Source organism: Rhinopithecus roxellana, chromosome 15, assembly GCF_007565055.1.
Source record: "Rhinopithecus roxellana isolate Shanxi Qingling chromosome 15, ASM756505v1, whole genome shotgun sequence".
NCBI lineage: Eukaryota > Metazoa > Chordata > Mammalia > Primates > Cercopithecidae > Rhinopithecus > Rhinopithecus roxellana.
Window position 1 is genome coordinate 31,753,661 of NC_044563.1, and position 20,057 is coordinate 31,773,717.

The following is a 20,057-nucleotide window of genomic DNA, read 5'->3' on the forward strand; positions in this document are numbered from 1 at the left end:
CTCTTGTGTATCAGTCATTGTACTAGTACCATAAAAACTATGGCAGTTCTCAGTTCAGGAAAAGAGATGGAGAAAATAATATCTCGAACCAGAAGCAAGATGCAGGAAAGTTTTGCTTTGCCTCTTAATTTTAGAATAATGAAGACTTAGGCATGTGTGTAGAATGAAGGGAAGGAGACATTGAAAGAGAAAATTTGAAGACATTGATCTATCAACCTTCAAAGAGTGGTCATTTTCAATAACATTATTTCTCTGATGTTCAGAATTTTTACAGTTTTGACAAAATAGTTGTAATTAGATTACAACTAATTACAGATTAATTACAGTCTTGAAATTTGGCTTTTTTTTTTTTTTTTTCTGAGACGGAGTCTCGCTCTTTCGCCCAGGCTGGAGTGCAGTGGTGTGATCTCGGCTCACTGCAACCTCCGCCTCCCAGGTTCAAGTGATTCTCCCTGCCTCAGCCTCCCGAGTAGCTAGGATTACAGGCGTCCACCACAACGTCCGGCTAATTTTTGTATTTTTTAGTAGAGATGGAGTTTCGCCATGTTGGTCATGCTGGTCTTGAACTCCTGACCTCAGATGATCCACCTGCCTTGGCCTCCCGAAGTGCTGGGATTACAGGCGTGAGCCACCATGCCCAGCCTTGAAATTTGGCATTTTAAAAGTATATTTTAAGTCTGAATTATCTGCTCTGGATGTCCACCTTGATCAAATTTCTACTTAGCATTTTATAGAAATAGTTCCAAGGTAATATTTTTACCACTCCATCAGTCATTTCTACTTCCTATTTTTTTGCAAGCAGTTTGCAATTATTGCTGTATAGCTTATCAAATGCATTTTTTTCCAAGGCAAGAAAAGGCTGATTCACAAAAATTAGATGAATTTATAAATTCATGCTTTATTTATCTACATCTGTCATTTATTTATTTACTTATCTATTTGTTGCCTATATTGCAAAAACTTGGATATATAATACAGACATGAAGTGATAAAAAAGGAATTATACAACTTAAAATGTCAGGATCTCTAGAGGCTACTTTGTTTTTCGTATGAAGGGTGTTGTTTCAAACCAGGGCATGGAAACTAGTAAGTATTGGCTTCTGTTTTTGTTGTACGCTTTCCAGAGGTTTTTAACTGAAGACTCTATGCTCTGTAGTTCTTTCCACAGAGAGCTGACTGATATTTGAAGAAGTGTTTTCATCTATCCAAGAAAAATATGATGTCTCCATTCCAAGCTTCACTCTTATTCGTAAATGTATGTATTTTTATTTGTGGAGAAGCTGTACAAGGTAACTGTGTACATCATTCTACGGTAAGAATTTTAGCAATATTATATTAGCTAGGAAAGCATGATTAGAATTTTGAAAAGATTAATCATAACTACCAAATATAATTTATGGAACAATTAAAACATTTATTTAGAAATGTTGAAAAATTGCTTTAATGTTACTGTTTTTAAACTGAGGAAGCTATAAACTGAAGATTGACTCAACAAATATCTTATGAAAAAATGTTAAAGACATTTCAGGCCTAGATTAAAAACTAGCCCACAACTTTTCAATGAAATATCTGATAGGTAATAAAATATCACGTTGCTTAAAAAAAGCTGTTCCACAAACTTTCATATTTCAAATATTGTCCTGTGAGTGGCTACCTAGGATATTAAGAAATTGGTCCATTAGATTTTATTTACTCATCAGGTTTATTTGTGGAAGTTTGAATTAAGTAGCTTATATTTTTCTCTAATGATCAGCCTTGTCTTTCCTGAAATCTAAGCTTTTCCCTATAGTCTTATTTATTATGTATTATGTCATATAACATGTTTAATGTATTTTTTCTTATTTCTATTTTTTAATATAAAGGACTCTTCAGTAGTTAACATTGTAGAAGATGTATCTAATGCAAAAGATGAAAGTAAAAGTAATGATACTGTTTGTAAGGAAGACTGTGAGGAATTATGTGATGTTAAAACTAAAATTACACGAGAAGAAAAACATTTCATGTGTAGTAAGTATTAAAAATAAACACAATAATAAGGGTATATGATTCATTATTTTTAGGCTAGACATTGAAAAGTATACTTTAGCTTTTGTCTGGGTCATTTTCTACACATTGTGATCATCCTAGGCCAGAAGCTTTATTGTTTGGCCCATGATAGGTGCTTAATAAATATTTGGTAAATGAATGGATCCTTTTTCTATGTAGCTAATTCTGTGTGTAACAAAAGGGTCTCAGGCTTCTCAAACCAATGAATGCAGCTTTAGGCCTATTAAGACAGATGGCTAAATTCAGGAAAAAGCTAATAGAAAGTGAGAGACTGAAAATAAAAAAGAGAGAGGAAGCTGAGTGAGGTAGAATTAAAAATATCAAGATTTATTAATGCAATCCTACTGCTGGTGGAAAGAAACTTAGAAAATAAATTTTTAAAGAATAACATACGTAATAATGTGTGGGCCCTTTTGTTATAGGGGGCATCATTATTGCTATCTTGGGTAAAACTCACATAGGGTCTGAGAAATATAGGTAGTCAATGTTTATTTCCTACTTTTGATGGCTGTGTTATTAGAAATATCTTTGGTGTAAGAAATACACACTGAAATGGCATGATGGTACATCATGGCAACATGGTCTCAAAGGCGTTAGGAAAAAAGTTATTTGTACTGTTACCGCAACTTCACTCTAAGAAATTTTCTCCTAAGATAAAAACATTTTTAAAAGGAAAATGCATGGTAAATGTTTAGTCAGAAACCAAATAACCAAAACCTTTGACTAAGATTTATTATGTGTATGTATATGTATGTGCTAGCAATTTAATTACATAAATATAGTATTAGTAGAAAAATTAAAACCAAGATGTACTTTTAAAAATTAACTTGCCTGGTATAAAACTGTTGCCATTAACTTTCTTATACAGTAAGAATTGATGACTCATCTATCTCCTGCCTTTATATATCTCATCTTGTAAAGTGAGAATTTATAATCAGAACACTGTCTCTTAATGATAACAGATTAATTATTCTGGATAATCTATATTAGTAGGAAGCATAGTTTCATTAATAAGTATTGACACAATCATTTCTGGGGTTAATCCTGAGTTAAACAAAATACATACCAACTAAAATATGTAATTCTGAGTATTAAGATAAATTGAGATAGTATTGCGTTAACATACACATCCAAAATCAGGTAAAATTCACTATTTTTCACTGTGATTGCTTTCTATAACAATATAATACTTAACAGCCACTTTTTAATTATGGTTAAGGAAATTTGCAAAATTCTATTGTTTCCTACACAAGAGGTACCAAAAAACTACTAAGGAATATGATGGATGAGCAACAAGCTTCCTTGGATTATTTGTCTAATCAGGTACAGATGTTTTAGCATTGTTTTTATTGCATGTGCACGTTGATGTATAATTAGCTGGAGGTATAATCTTTTTTAAAAATGCTTTCATGTTCAGACATCTATTTAGCGACTACTATGTTAAAGGCACCATAGTAAACTTTAGGCAAACAAAAAGCAGTAAAACAATTGAACTATTCAAGGGGTATACAGTCTAATGGAGCATTAAAATGTGTTGACAAAAATGTGGTTGTTAGAACGGCACAAAAGAGAAGTCTCAGATACAAAAAAGTTTCCCAGAGGAGAAAGTCTGTGAACAGTCATAAAGGATGAAGAAATGTTTTAAAAATCATACAGGTTGGGTAAGGCGAAGGAGACATTCCATTCTGGGGAAACTTCTTGGAGTTGATGCAGGGTGGAGTGGCTGGTGAGGCTGAGTATTTAAGGAAAACTGACTATAGGAATAGGCAAGAACGAAATTTTACCACACCAACGAGCCACTGTAGTGTTTAAGCAAGGAAATGCCACAATCTGATCAACTTGTGTGGCCAATGACTTGAGGAAGAGCCAAGGGAGGAGGTATGAAACTACAGCAATGGTTTGGACAAGGTATGAAAGACAGATGTGCAAGAGCAGCCAAATGCAGAAATAGGGGCAGATAAAATCGATGTTAAGGAGGTAGATACTACGAAATTCAATTTAGCTTGGTCTTTATTCTTTGTTAAAGCAGTAGGAACTCAATCTAGAGAAATGGACCCCGTTATGTATTTCAGAGCTGGGTTTATGAGAGGCTTAAAGATGGCAATTTCTTCAAATATAAATTTACTTAAATGTGTATGCATGTGTTTAGGTTAACGAGCTCATGAATAGAGTTCTCCTTTTGACTACAGAAGTTTTTAGAAAACAACTGGATCCTTTTCCTCACAGACCAGTTCAGTCACATGGTGAGAACTTTGGTATTTCAGCCTTTACATGTTTGTCTTTTATTGCTTAAAATTTTCCTGGACAGGTCAATCCATTTGAAAGTTTTGTTTAAAAACTACAGCTCACTGTTCTCTAACAGACTGGAGTGCTAATACCTGCCATTAAGCAAATTTCACCACAGACAATGTGGTACTTTCTTAAAATGGGATACTTTTTCAACCATGTGAAAGCCATGGCTGTATAAAGGTATCCTGAAGCTGTTGAAAATAACATTGTTTTCTGTAGCATTGTTCTGGGCTCCTGGTTTATATCTTATTAATAATTCATCTTCAGATAGAAGAAAAGAAAGTTTCAAAGTTCCTCCCACCTGTAAAAAATGTTTCTGACATGTTTGAAATGTTTAAAATTGGGGCATAAAATTTGAAAGGAAAAAGAAATGTAAGACAAGAATAAACTGAAAGCTAGTAAAATACAGCATATTAATTCCTAAAGGCTTGGACTTCTAAGAAAAATACCCTACAAATCTTATAAATATTAATTTATCTCCAAATGTTTAAACAAATAAATATTATTGAGTGCCTAGAACATGATCTTTATGTTCTTCTTCGAAAAAGAAGAGAATAAACAGTGCCTGAAAATCTTCTATGTGGTAGGTAGGAAGAGAGGCACTTTCTCACGTTATTTTGTTATTAAAATTATTTTATTATATCTCATAACTGCCCCAAAGCACGTATGGTGTGGTAGTCAGGAGCATGGACTCTGATGTCAGAATCCTTGGTTTCAAATTTCTGACCTGCTGCTCTCTTGATATGTTTTCTTGTCAGTAAACTGATAGTACCTACCTCTTACAGTTGATGTGAGGATTAAATGAATAAATACAGGAAAGTCTCTTAAAATATTGCCCGAATCAAATGTTTATCACAAGGAAAAAAAATTGCCGGAATCATAGGGAGAGCAATATAAGGGCTTGCTATGATCATCATCATCAGATAAGAAATATCCAGCCCAGAAAAATCGAAATAATCTGTTCACATTAATTTGAAAGGTAATGATAAAACAGATACTCCAACCCAGATCAGTCCTTCAGCGTGAACTTCTATCATGTCTCTGAGCACAGAGTCATTATAAGAATATCTCTTAACAATTAAGGACACAGGCAACAACAAATCTATGTCTCCTAGAGACGAAGGGGAAAGCAAATGACTTTTTATAGCTAACGTTTTTGTAGATGGCATTTTCTTCATTATTTGGATGTGCTGGGCACTATGGTAAGGGCTTTATGTAATACCTTACTACGTAAATGGTTAGGATAACACAATGAAGTAAAGTGATAGGGGTAGAACTAGGATGTTAAGACGGGCATTTGGATAATGGACACTCTAAGGGTTGAATTTGTTTAGTTTATAAAAGATGCTACAGAGTAGAGTATCTTCCAGAAAATGTAATATCCATATCTACATACACATGTTTACAATCCCTTAGAGATGAGTGCTCTGGACAAGGTGATTATGGGGGGCTATAATTCTAACTGTTGTAAACAGAGTAGGCTCTAACGTCAGGCATAATTTCTTGGTTAAGAAAGTGTTTTCCCCTTTCTTCCTTTGGCTGTTGGTATTAGTGGTCCCAAACACATCAGTCTCTGAAGGTGGGAATAGAATACTGAAAGATGTGTCTATAGTGGTTAATTTGCTTATTCCTTTCAGTTTTCTCCTCCCTGTTCATGTAGACTTCCTTTAAACATTACGTCCTCTAAGATAAACTTAAATTTCTGAAAGGGCATTATTTATTGGGAAAGAGAATGTGTAATTATAAAATATGTTTAATAAGTGTTGATCCCAAATGAAACTTTTAAACAGTATAGGAAACTAATCACTAACAGTGATATTATAAGTGAAGGCTTCTTGCAGCATAAATTCTTTAATCCCTTATATTTTCTTCTTATTTCTAAAATTGTGACCGTTTTTCATTTTGCGGGAGTTAAAATAATATTATTAATGAAAATTATGATAATAATAGCACTATCAACTCTCTACAGTAAAATGATTGCCTTAAATGTACACTTGAAAATATCCCAATTAAATAATTTTGCTTTTCTAGGTTTAGATTGCACTGATATTAAGGATACCATTGGTTCTGTCACCAAAACACCGAGCGGTTTATACATAATTCACCCAGAAGGATCTAGCTACCCATTTGAGGTAAAGTTTTCCCATATTACGTGGGCTAAGATAAACATCCAACCAATTTAATTTATGTTAAAATTTAAATTGTTTTAATATTTAATTTTTCCTTGAAAAAATTTAAATAAATTAGGTAAAGTTCTAGTTTCAAAATTTTGGTTTTTTAGAATTCTAATGCCCAAAACATGAATTAATAAAAGAGCTAGAGTCTGTCTTTCACTTTTCTATTTGAGTTTCCATGGTTATACTCTTTAAAGTAAATCCATTTGATGCAAAAGCTTATATTATCCTCATAATAGGCAGAACTATAGCAGGCAGAACTATGCAATATAATACTTGCTTGCTTGAATTAGCCTGTGTATATTGGAAAATAATGGTGTGCTTTGCCTTGGAGTTTACTAAAAATACTTTTGACTTCTCTTCCTGTATATGCTTATAATTTCTTTTGATGATAGATGATTTTATATGATTGTATGAGAAATTAATAATTAAAAAACCTTTCAGTGGAGTGCAAGGCAGATTGAAAAGCTGATTCATTCTGAAATTGATAAATTACTCTTATGTCTATTCTTAGTAGTTCTCTGCAAGGATATCTAGTAGAAATTTCTACCAGAGACTATGCATATTGATGGAATATATATATATACACACACACACGCACACACATACAATTATATATATTATATATATTTTTTCCTGGGCACTTCTTTGTGCAGAAGACAGTTTATGATACTTATACCTTATTGATAACCTTTATTGGATAATAAAGTCACTTTTTTTCTAAGTAGGTACTACTAGTTTCTCTTCTTAGAGTTACTACCATTATTTTATTTGAAATCTATTGACAAGATGTCAAAAAATTGGAAATTAGGTAGGAAATAATTTTAAAATTACCTAAGTTACTTCACCTACAGATTCAAAACTAGATCTGAACAGACGTGGAAAAGGAAGGCTTCTAATTTTGTGAAGAGTGGGATGCATAATCACCTCTTTTGTGGGAAAGTGCTGGTTCCTTAACTTCCTCCACACTGCCTTTTCTCTGTCTCTATGCGGGAAGTTTCTGAGGGAGAATTTCGCTCTGATTTCTTCCCTATATTGCTTCTATGCGTCCCCTACAGAGGTCCTTTTAGGAGCTTTTACACAGCATCAACAGATGTGTCTATGAGCACCTGCTGAGTGGGCACACATCATGCCTTTCTCTGAAAATGCCAGTCTGAACACAGGCCTTCCAGGCTTGTGGGAGAAAAGAGCAAAGACAAGCACGTGAACACATTTCACACACACACACACACACACACACACACACACACACACACACACACACACCAGTGTTTTAATTCAAAAGTTTATAGAGAAATACATTGCTCTGCCACATCAGAGCAATATTGTTATACAAACTGAAGAATATTTGTAAAGTTGAGTAATAACAGCATAACCTTAAAATGCTGCTGCAAATACGGCCAGACGCGGTGGCTCACGCCTGTAATCTCAGCACTCTGGGAGGCCGAGGCCGGCGGATCACGAGGTCAGGAGATCGAGACCATCCCAGCTAACACAGTTGAAGCCCCGTTTCTACTAAAAAATACAAAAAATTAGCCCGGCGTGCTGGCGGGCGCCTGTAGTCCCAGCTACTTAGGAGGCTGAGGCAGGAGAATTGCGTGAACCCGGGAGGCGGAGCTTGCAGTAAGCCGGATCGCGCCACTCCTCTCCAGCCTGGGTGACAGAGGGAGACTCCGTATCAAAAAAAAAAAAAAAAAAAAAAAGGAAGAAAGAAAAAAATGCTGCAAATACGTATTTTAAAAATGATTGTTATAGGGACTGTGATTAAGTTAATTACAAATTTGTTTTATAATAAACAGCATTATTTAGGTTAATTACAGGTTTGTAATAAACAGCATTATTTCTAGAGATATAAAAAAATCTGAATGAATTAATGGCGTATGATTGCATTGAAAACTCAGTGGCAGTATCGTCTCTTTTTCTAAGCCTAAGGATGAAGCATGAGTGTTATATTATCAAATAATGAAAATAATAGTGTATTATTTTGTGCTTCCCTGTGCTTGTTTTAGGTAATGTGTGACATGGATTACAGAGGAGGTGGATGGACTGTGATACAGAAAAGGATTGATGGGATAATTGATTTCCAAAGGTTGTGGTGTGATTATCTGGATGGATTTGGAGACCTTTTAGGTTAATTTTTTGTATTTCTACTCTACATTTTTTACTCTTTTTGGTATTATATCTATAGAATCTCTGTTGGTCAGATCTTCAGTAAAAATAGCAAATGCTTGCAAATATCAAAATACGACTTAAATCACCCTCTTTTCATATGCCAGATTATTTAAAATAAGTAGATCTTCAGGTGAGAGCTGGAAATTTTTATTTGTAGATATCTGGTGAAATGTGATTTGAGTGAAAATTCTAGATTGGATATGTATTAAGTATCTACTGTGTACCCAGCAGAATTCTGGCAGGTGCTCACCAACTGTTTGCAGAATGAAAAACTGAATGGCAGCATTGTCCTAGATCTTAAAATTCTTGAGATGTGTGTAGTATCGATACAAGCCAGTAAAATGGCGAATTGAGGTGTCTGTGCAAATTCAAATTATTTAAACTGATCATATTATTAAAATGTCAGTAAACATCTTTATGTTCAAAATTTGAAAATTATAACCCCAGGTGAATGTAAAAATCTGTTTACATTATCGCCACATGGCAGCATCACTTTTGCTGATAAACAGAAACACCAATATTTCTGAACTTTGCAGAATTTTACATTAGTTGGAACTTCTGCCAGTGAGTTTGCTAATTTTTATGCTATTTTAACAGTTACTGTTTTTATAATTTTAAATCTTTAATCTCTCATAATAATGTCATCCAAGGATTTGGTAAGTAATGGTGTTAGTCCTAGTGCTAAAAATGCTACTGAATGCCAGTGATTTTAGAAGCCATTTGGCTTATACCCAGGTAACTGCCAGGCTATGGAGTATAGTGAATATACTTGCATTTTCTCAGCATTACTTCTGATTTTTCCATTGATACTTCTTCTTGAATTAGGTAGTTATAGATCCATATACAGGCTTTGAATTGCCATCTTCCTTACTTCAAGTTTATTTCTATGGGGAAAGAATATGAGTTTTGACTGACCAGGTCTTCAGGCAGGTATAGTGCATGCAAACTGAGACTGCTTTGTACTGGTGTATTTTGAAAACAAATTTGGGGCTGGGCCTGGTGGCTCATGCCTGTAGCCCCAGCACTTTGGGAGGCCGAGACAGGTGAATTGCTTGAGGCCAGGAGTTCGAAACCAGGCTGGCCAACATGTTAAAACCATGTCTCTATAAAAATACAAAAGACGGATTCACAGCCAAATTTTATCAGAGGTACAAATAAGAGCTGGTGCCATTCTTTCTGAAACTATTCCAAGCAATAGTAAAAGAGGGAATCCTCCCTAACTGTTTTTATGAGGTCAGCATCATCCTGATACCAAAACCTGGCAGAGACACAACAAAAAAAGAAAATTTCAGGCCAATATCCCTGATGAACATCGATGCAAAAATCCTAAATAAAATACTGGCAAACTGAATCCAGCAGCACATGAAAAAGCTTATCCACCATGATCAAGTGGGCTTCATCCCTGGGATGCAAGGCTGGTTCAACACATGCAAATCAATAAACACAATCCACCATATAAACAGAATCAATGACAAAAACCACATGATTATCTCAATAAATGCAGAAAAGCCCTTTGATAAAATTCAACACCCCTTCATTTTAAAAACTCTCAATAAAATAGGTATTGATAGAATGTGTCTCAGAATAAGAGCTATTTGTGACAAACCCATAGCCAGTATCATATTGAATGGGCAAAAGCTGGAAGCATTCCCTTTGAAAACCAGCATAAGACAAGGATGCCCTCTCACCACTCCTATTCAACATAATATTGGAAGTTCTGGCCAGGGCAATCAGGCAGGAGAAAGAAATAAAGGATATTCAATTAGGAAAAGAGGAAGTCAAATTGTCTCTGTTTGCAGATGACATGATTGTATATTTTGAAAACCCCATCGTCTCAGTCCCAAAGCTCCTTAAACTGATAAGTAACTTCAGCAAAGTCTCAGGATACAACATCAATCTGCAAAAATCACAAGCATTCCTATACACCAATAATAGACAAACAGAGAGCCAAATCATAAGTGAACTCCCATTCACAATTGCTACAAAGAGAATACAATATCTAGGAATCCAACTTACAAGGGATGTGAAGGACCTCTTCAAGAACTACAAACCACTGCTCGAGGAAATAAGAGAGGACACAAACAAATGGAAAAACATGCCATGCTCATGGATAGGAAGAATAAATATCATGAAAATGGCCATACTGCCCAAAGTAATTTTTTTTTGAGACGAAGTTTCACTCTTGTTGTCCAGGATGGAGCGCAATGGTGTGATCTCAGCTCACTGCAACCTCTGCCTCCCGGATTCAAGAGATTCTCCTGCCTCAGCCTCCCGAGTAGCTGGGATTACAGGTGCCTGCCACCACACCTGGCTAATTTTTGTATATTTAATAGAGACGGGATTTCACCATGTTGATCAGGGTGGTCTTGAACTTCTGACCTCAGGTGATCCACCCACCTCAGCTTCCCAAAGTGCTGGGATTACAGACGTGAGCCACTGTACCTGGCCTGCCCAAAGTGATTTATAGATTCGATGCTATTCCCATCAAGTTACCACTGACTTTCTTCACATAGTTAGAAAAAACGACTTTAAATTTCATATGGAACCAAAAAGGAGCCTGTATAACCAAGACAATCCTAAGCAAAAAGAACAAAGCTGGAGACATCATGCTACCTGACTTCAAACTATACTACAAGGCTACAGTAACCAAAGCAGCTTGGTACTGGAACCAAAACAGATATATAGACCAATGGAATAGAACAGAGGCCTCAGAAATAACACCAGAAATCTACAACCATCTGATCTTTGACAAAACTTACAAAAACAAGCAATGGGGAAAGGATTCCCTATTTAATAAATGGTACTGGGAAAACTGGCTAGCCGTATGCAGAAAACTGAAACTGGACCCCTTCCTTTTACCTTATGCAACAATTAATTCAAGATGGATTAAAGATTTAAATGTAAGACCTAAAATCATAAAAACCCTAGAAGAAAACCAAGGCAATACCATTCAGGACATAGGCATGGGCAAAGACTTCATGACTGAAACACCAAAAGCAATTTCAACAAAAGCCAAAATTGACAAATGGGATCTAATTAAACTAAAGAGCTCCTGGACAGCAAAAGAAATTATCATCAAAGTGAATAGGCAACCTACAGAATTGGAGAAAATTTTTGCAATCTAAGTTTCTGGCAAAGGGCTAATATCTAGAATCTACAAATAACTTTAAAAAATTTACAAGGAAAAAACAAACAACCCCATCAAAAAGTGGGCAAAGGATATTAACAGACACTTTTCAAAAGACAACATTTAAACGGCCAACCACATACGAAAAAAAGCTCATCATCACTGGTCATTAGAGAAATGCAAATCAAAACCACAATCAGATACCATCTCATGCCAGTTAGAATGGTGATAAGTAAAAAGTCAGGAAACAACAGATGCTGGAGAGGATGTGGAGAAATAGGAACACTTTTACACTGTTGATGGGAGTGTAAATTAGTTCAACCATTGTTGAAGACAGTGTGGGGATTCCTCAAGGATCTAGAACTAGAAATACCATTTGACCTAGCAATCCCATTACCGGGTATATACCCAAAGAATTATAAATCTACTATAAAGACACATGCGCACGTATGTGTATTGCAGCACTATTCACAACAGCAAAGGCTTGGCACCAACCCAAATGCCCTCCAATGATAAAATGGATAAGGAAAATGTGGCACATATACACCATGGAATACTATGCAGCCATAAAAAGAATGAATTCATGTCCTTTGCAGGGACATGGATGAAGCTGGAAACCATCATTCTCAGCAAACTAACACAGGAACAGAAAACCAAACACCACATGTTCTCACTTATAAGTGGGAGTTGAACAATGAGAACACGTGGACACAGGGAGGGGAACATCACACACCGGGGCCTGTTGGGGGGTGGGGGCTAGAGGAGAGATAGCATTATGAGAAATACCTAATGTAGATAATGAGTTCAGGGGTGCAGCAAATCACCATAGCACATGTATATCTGTGTAACAAAACTGCACATTCTGCACATGTATCCCAGAACTTAAGTATAATAAAAAATAAATACAAGAATTAACTGGGGGTGGTGGTGCACGCCTCTGTAATCCCAGCTACTTGGGAGGCTGAGGCATGAGAATCTCTTGAATGGGGGGGGGGGGGCCGGGGAGGGGGCGGCGGAAGTTGCAGTGAGCCCAGATCGCACGACTGCACCCTAGCCTGGGTGACAGAGTGAGACTCTCTCTCAAAAAAAAAAAAAGAAACAAAAATTAATTAATTAATTAACTTGAGATTACAGAAAATGCATTTTTAAGTCTTAAATTTGAGGGTGGGCTACTGGGAAAAGATGGCAGGGGCAATTAAACTGAAGTGTTATACACTGTGTGAGACTCAATGGACCCCTATGGAGCCATCTTATTGGGTCCAATTTCTCTCCTTACTTTTCAATTGTAAGTGTGTTGCTAAAATGTCCGTGCCTGTGAGCTCTGAAGAAAGACTTAATATCTTAGCTATAATTTTAAGAGTTTGAATGCTGTCACATAATCCTCCAGCTCTGAAGTTTGTTTTGACTGGGCCCTTATTTTCTTTAATAATTTTATGATTCAAGTAGAGGCATATATCTCAGAGTAGAGGTATCCACATTTGGGCTATGCCACGTGGGTAGGAGAGGTAGAAAGCCATTGGCTAGGATATGTATGCCAGAAATATGCAGTCTGAGTTGGGGAGTTTATATTTCATCCTGAATCTGTAATCCTCTTGGAAATATTGATCCCAAACCCAGAGATATTCCAATGTTATTACATGATGTTCAAGGCATAGGAAATTAACCAGCTGCATTGTAACCAAGAAGTGTCTGTTAAGAAAATATTACAAGGCAGCAAAACATAATTTCAACTGAGCGTTTTTAGGACATGTTTCTTTAGGAGCTGCTGATTTGGAGGTTAAACCTTCTACATTTACTGGTTAATAACATTTTGTTACCTGCCATAATATTTCAATTGGTTTTATGTTGAAATGCTTTAAGGTAAAAGTTGACTTTCTATTTTAGTCTTTAAATGAAGACTAATTTAATTTTGGGAGATAAAATTTGGGGAGATCATTATTATTTCCTCTCCCCAAATTTTACTTAATTTGGGAGATAAAATTGAAAAAGGGTCTGATTTTCTCAAGCCTGGTGAAGTAGAAGTAGGAATTTTGTTTGTTTTATAAAGTAGGTAAGCACTGGTAATTTGAGCTAGGCCATCCAGTGCCTGTAATTACTTATGTGAGCCATCTCAGAATTTTTGAAATGCTAAACAAGACCAAACATTCAAGAATAAAGCATTATTCTAATTTGTATTAAAATATATTAAAACAAAGCATTTTTTTTTACAGGAGAATTTTGGCTAGGACTAAAAAAGATTTTTTATATAGTAAATCAGAAAAATACCAGTTTTATGCTGTATGTGTCTTTGGAATCTGAAGATGACACACTTGCTTATGCATCATATGATAATTTTTGGCTAGAGGATGAAACAAGATTTTTTAAAATGCACTTAGGACGGTATTCAGGAAATGCTGGTAAGTTTTTTTTTATTCCTAAAATTATCCAAATCTAAATTATAACTGACTCATTATTAAGCGAAGATAGAAATAATTCATTTGTCTTACACCTAACTGATAACAGAATAGATTAGGAGTAAAGAAAGCTGGCCAAGTCTTGAGTTTTGAAACTTGGTTATGATCATTGTACCACCTTATGATCATTGTACCACCTCATGCTTCTGAAGTGCTTTATAGTCTCTAAAACAATTTGCCTTATGTAATTTCAGTTAATTCTTTGGATAGAGGGCCTGTGGAGGAGGCTGTGAAGGTATTTTCATTTTCGTGTTCAGAGAGGCTGACATTTAGAAGTGACAGACTGTTAAAGACGATCTCTAGTCTTCTCACTTTACAGGTGAAAAAACCTGAGTGATAAAGTGACTTGCCCAAGATTCCCAGATCATGTCACCTGAGCCAAGGCAAGAATCCAGGCTGACAGAACAACTAGTTTAGTGTTCTTTTCATTATACTTTGATGCATCTGCTCATTTCCAAATAAATTTAATTTGTTAGAACTTCAAAATACTTGATGTTAAACTTGCATTTTAATGCTGACAATTTAAAGGCATTTGAATTAAAAAGTACTAAATTCAACTCCCTTGTTGCTGTTTGTGGTGCTTGTTCATTATGTATATTTAGTGTTAGAAATCAAAAAATGAATGATGTATGTCCCCAGCTCTTTAACTGATCCCAATATAAAGGAGAAGATAAGTAACCCTGGAAATACAGAATACTGATAGGACTTTTGGGGTCAGAAAGAGGGTGAGAATTATTCCAGTTGATTGCACCCAAAAAATATTCATGGAAAAGCAATTTTCAACGAGCTTTTAATGTTAGATTCAACTTGGGAAGCTTTTTAAAAGTACATATTCCTGTAGAATCTGATTCAGTTATTTTAAGCCAGATGGATATGTTGGCGTACTTGCCGTTGAGAACCACTGATCTAGTCTTGGAAGAATGGATAGGCTTTTGGCAAATGAAGGCTGACAAGCAGAGCAGTTTGAGTTAAGGGATAGAGGGAGGAAAATTATAGGACACAGAGAGTTGTCTGACATGGTTGGAATCTATGATACCTGAGGGGTTTACACTTGGGATGTTAGGTGAAAGTCTGACATTCAAATCATGATCTATAGGGAAAAATTTAAAAAGTTACAATGTATGATTTTCAATGCTTCCTCTCTAAAAGTGTAAAGAACTATCTAAAGATGGAATATATTATATTAGGAAAAGTTTATGTGGGGGTTCTCTGAAAGATGACTAGGATCTAATTAAAGGATAACATTGATAATGACAAAAGTATTTTCCTTACAAAACTCTCAAACTTTGCCATATGGTACTCTACATTTTCCCAACAAGGTTGTTAAGTAACTTTCAACTGTCGATCACATAATGGAATCAGAAGAATAAAGAAAAAGGTGTCAGAAGAATGGTAATGATAGAAATACAGATACAACCAGTGGGTTAATGTAATCAGGTGTGTGGTAGAGGCAGGTCACAAATTTGGTTTTGAGCTTGGAGCAAAAACAGAAATATGAATTTGAATATTTGAGCAGTACACTTGTTCCATGAGAATCACAACTATTCCTGATTATAAGACTTGAGATAAATTGCTCTGGATTCTTACAGAAAACAAAAGTGTTATGTTCTCCAACCACATTCTTGCAGAAAACATGATGGGTATATTTTAATAGGCTATTTTTAAGGAATATACCTATGCATATATTTTTAAATGAATTGAATAAAATCTATTGAGCTTATGTGCTGTATGATCCTTCTGGTGGTCAGACTTTATCTAGGGAGAGTATCCGTGGAATGATCACATTGTTTAGGCAATGCTCCATGGGTGTTGTCTCTCACTGGATTTGGAAAGATACTACACTGTGTGGGTGTTGGAGATTATATAGTCTCTGAAAATACCTGCAATGTGTGTGTTTTGTTCCCATGAAGTGCAGAGTCAGAGACTTTAATAATCAGCAGAATCACCACCACTGCTAATGAAGTTCTTCAGGCTCTTTCAATAGATTTATCTCAAGATATGCCAAGCATTCAGAAATAATGAAACAACATAGAGCTTTGGTTTCTCCACAGATTTTATATGACTTCTTTTTTAATTAGTGTTTCAAACATTAACCAAAGTTTACATACAGGTGAAATGTAGGTATTATGGGTTTTACTTAGAATCTTAACTTCATGGAATTTTATGAAACAAAATATGACTCCTGCTCCTGCCACTGAGTTAACTGGGTCATCTTGGACAGGATACTTAATCATTGCAGGGATATTGTAAATACGAGGGATGCCATACATACAATGTTCAGGCCAGAAGCGATGGCTCGCACCTATAATCCTAGCACTTTGGGAGGCCGAGGCAGGTGGATCACTGAGGACAAGGAGTTCAAGACCAACCTGGCCAACATGGTGAAACCCTGTCTCTACTAAAAACACAAAAAATTAGCTGAGTGTGGTGGCTTGTGCCTGTAATCCCAGCTATACTGTAGGCTGAGGCAGGAGAATCGCTTGAACCTGGGAGGTGAAGGTGTAGTGAGCCGAGATCATGCCAATTGCACTCCAGAGACTGGGGGACAAGAGGAAAACTCTGTCTCAAAAAACAAAAAAAAAAAAACAAAGTAAACACATGTTTAGTAGAAGCCCTTTAAAAATTTAAAAATGGTTTTGTCTTAAACTACTATTCAGTTGGTCCATAAATCATGTGAAGAGCCGTGAAGAAAAGGTACACCTCAAAAGTACACCTGAATTTTTCTTGAGGGCATTTGGTATTCTGTATAAGATACAGAAAAAAATCCCAGAAACCCCCCCCAACTTTTTAAATTGTAAATCTAAATTTCTTAAAGGTAAAAGTTTCTCTAGCTAAAGTGACGTCAGTGGTAGTGGTATGAAAACCTACCCCGTGTAAATTATTTTCTTTTCCTAAATTATCAATTATCACATTGGTCTGTCCAAATTATGACAGCTCTGTATGCTATAATTTTTGGCCTAAATATCTGGTTTTGTCTACACAGCAAAACTTCCATTTTGGACTGTGACTTGTATATCTATCCATTTAAAGATGCCTGTCATGTTGAGGAACTCATCACCAGATTGCAGCATATTGAATCTTCGAGTAGGAGAATTTTAACATGATAAACAGTAGAAAAATCATTTAAACCTTATTTCCAGATGTGATGCTCTTGCCTGATATGCTGGTAATGATTAATTAAAATAATAGAAATTTCCTTTAAATTCAATCATTAATTTTTTTTTCCCAGGTGATGCATTCCGAGGCCTCAAAAAAAGATAATCAAAATGCAATGCCTTTTAGTACATCAGATGTTGATAATGATGGGTGTCGCCCTGCATGCCTGGTCAATGGTCAGTCTGTGAAGAGCTGCAGTCACCTCCATAACAAGACCGGCTGGTGGTTTAACCAGTGCGGTCTAGCAAATCTAAATGGCATTCATCACTTCCCTGGAAAATTGCTTGCAACTGGAATTCAGTGGGGCACATGGACCAAAAGCAACTCACCTGTCAAGATTAAATCTGTTTCAATGAAAATTAGAAGAATGTACAATCCATATTTTAAATAATCTCATTTAACATTGTAATACAAGTTCTACAGTGATTTGTGATAATATAGTAAAGATTTTAAAAAGTTTGTCTTTTTACTTAGTGTTTCAAACATATTAGGCAAAATTTAGCTGTGGATGGCATTTAGATATTATGAGTTTAATTAGAAAACTTCAATTTTGTAGTATCTATAAAAGAAAACATGCCTTATTGTATGTTTTTGCTTCTGACTATATTAACAATATACAATGAAATTTGTTTCAAGTGAATTACAACTTGTCTTCCTAAAATTTATAGTGCTTTTAAAGGATTTTGCCTTTTCTTTGAAGCATTTTTAAACCATAATATGTTGTTAGGAAAATTGAAGAGAGTATTTTACTTATTTTTATATTTACTTTATATGATTATATAATCTATAATTTCTACTGAAGACAGTTACAATAAATAACTTTTATGCACATTAATATATAAACTACACATGATTTTAAAACTTTACTATTTCTAGGTGATGCCATACCATTTTAAAAGTAGTAAGAGTTTGCTGCCCAAATAATTTTTCTTGTTTTCATATCTAATCATGGTTAATTATTTTGTTATTGTTTGTAATAAATATACCGTACTTTTATATCCTGATCAGTTGCATTCTAAAATACGTCTTTATCTGACCTCTTTTGAAACCAGCAGGAATGGTATGAACTTTATGTGAAGGATGGTGGATAAAAGAGTGATGAATCAATTCTAGATATACTCTAGGAATAAGCTGGCCCTCTCTACTTTTCCTACTAAGCTGGAGGGAATTGGATGGTAAGGATTCCATAGGGGAGGACAGCAGGGAACATGCAGGGGCAAGTATCAGTTACTGATAAGAGAGACAAGGGAAATGATCAAGAATTAGTTTTTAATAGGAAGTACTTTGTCTAGAGTTAGGGTTATATAAAACTCAAGGGAGGGGAAAAGTGGCTGAAAAATTAAATGGGAAGAGGATTGAATTAAAAGTAGGTTTGAGGATATAGATGTCAGGGTGACATAGCTAAGCCCAGAATAGAACACAGAATCTGATTTGGGTTCAGGGATGGACAAAAATGATAATAAGGTCATCATTTAAGGTGCTTTCACTTTGATATCCTCTGAAAGCAGTGAATAAATCATGAACAGGATTACATGAGATAAGATTGCAGGACGGTGCACATGGATTCCCGTGGTCTCCAATGCATATCACAGAGGCACAGCTGAGGTTGTGTCTTGGCAGTGGAGTAAGATGCCTGCCAGACTGGAGAAGCACAGAACTGACTTTTACATCTGTAATGATGTGAGCACCACAAGGCAAATTCCCCTACAAATCAAGTCAATAATTTTGTTACTTAGCAAGCCAATCTGTTGTTTCAGATCTGGGCCTTGAAATCTTTGCTGAACTGAGACAGAGGCAATCTCCCTTATGGCACTGCAAGAGATAGGGGCTTCACATTTTTATCCCATCCAAAGGCTATGGAAATGATGGAAAAATTGTGGATGAAAGCAGAATGGGAATCAATGGAATATTAAAGGGAAAGATGGACCCAGGGAGCAGTGAGAAATTTTAATTTTGGGGGCTTTGGAGTGGGAAGATACATTTGAGTTGTAATTGACTAACCATGGACAACATTACTTCCAGGATGCCTTGTGAGAAGCTATAAAAGTATTAAGAGGTCTCAAACCCTATTGCAAATGAGAAGCTGTATTTCAGGTCATAATCCTGAACCTCAGACACTCAGGCCTGACTCTTGGGTGAGAAGCTATAAAAGTATGAAGAGGTCTCAAACCCTATTGCAAATGAGAAGGTGTATTTCAGGTCATAATCCTGAGCCTCAGACACTTAGGCCTGACTCTTAGGAGATGTTAAGGGATAAGGACAACTTTCTTCTCTCTTCCTCTTCCTTCCTTCCTTCCTTCCTTCCTTCCTTCCTTCCTTCCTTCCTTCCTTCCTTCCTTCCTTCCTTCCTCCTTTCTTCCTTTCTTCCTTTCTTCCTTTCTTCCTTCTTCCTTTCTTCCTTTCTTCCTTTCTTCCTTTCTTTCTTCCTTCTTCCTTCTCCTTTCTTCCTTTCTTTCTTCTTTCTTTCTTTCTTTCTTTCTTTCTTTTTTTCTTCTTTCTTCTTTCTTTTCTTTCTTTCTTTTCTTTCTTTCTTTCTTCTCTTTCCTCTTTTTCTTTTTTTTTCTTTTTCTTTCTTTCTTTTCTTCTCTTTCTCTCTTTTCTTCTCTCTCTCTTCTCTTTCTTTTCTTCTTCTTTTCTTCT

General features: G+C 35.6%; 1 pseudogene; it reads left to right on the forward strand.

Moving 5' to 3' along the window:
• The first annotated feature begins 1,216 nt into the window (after positions 1 to 1,216).
• On the forward strand, positions 1,217 to 17,875 carry LOC115893652 (annotated as a pseudogene).
• The last annotated feature ends 2,182 nt before the right edge of the window (positions 17,876 to 20,057 follow it).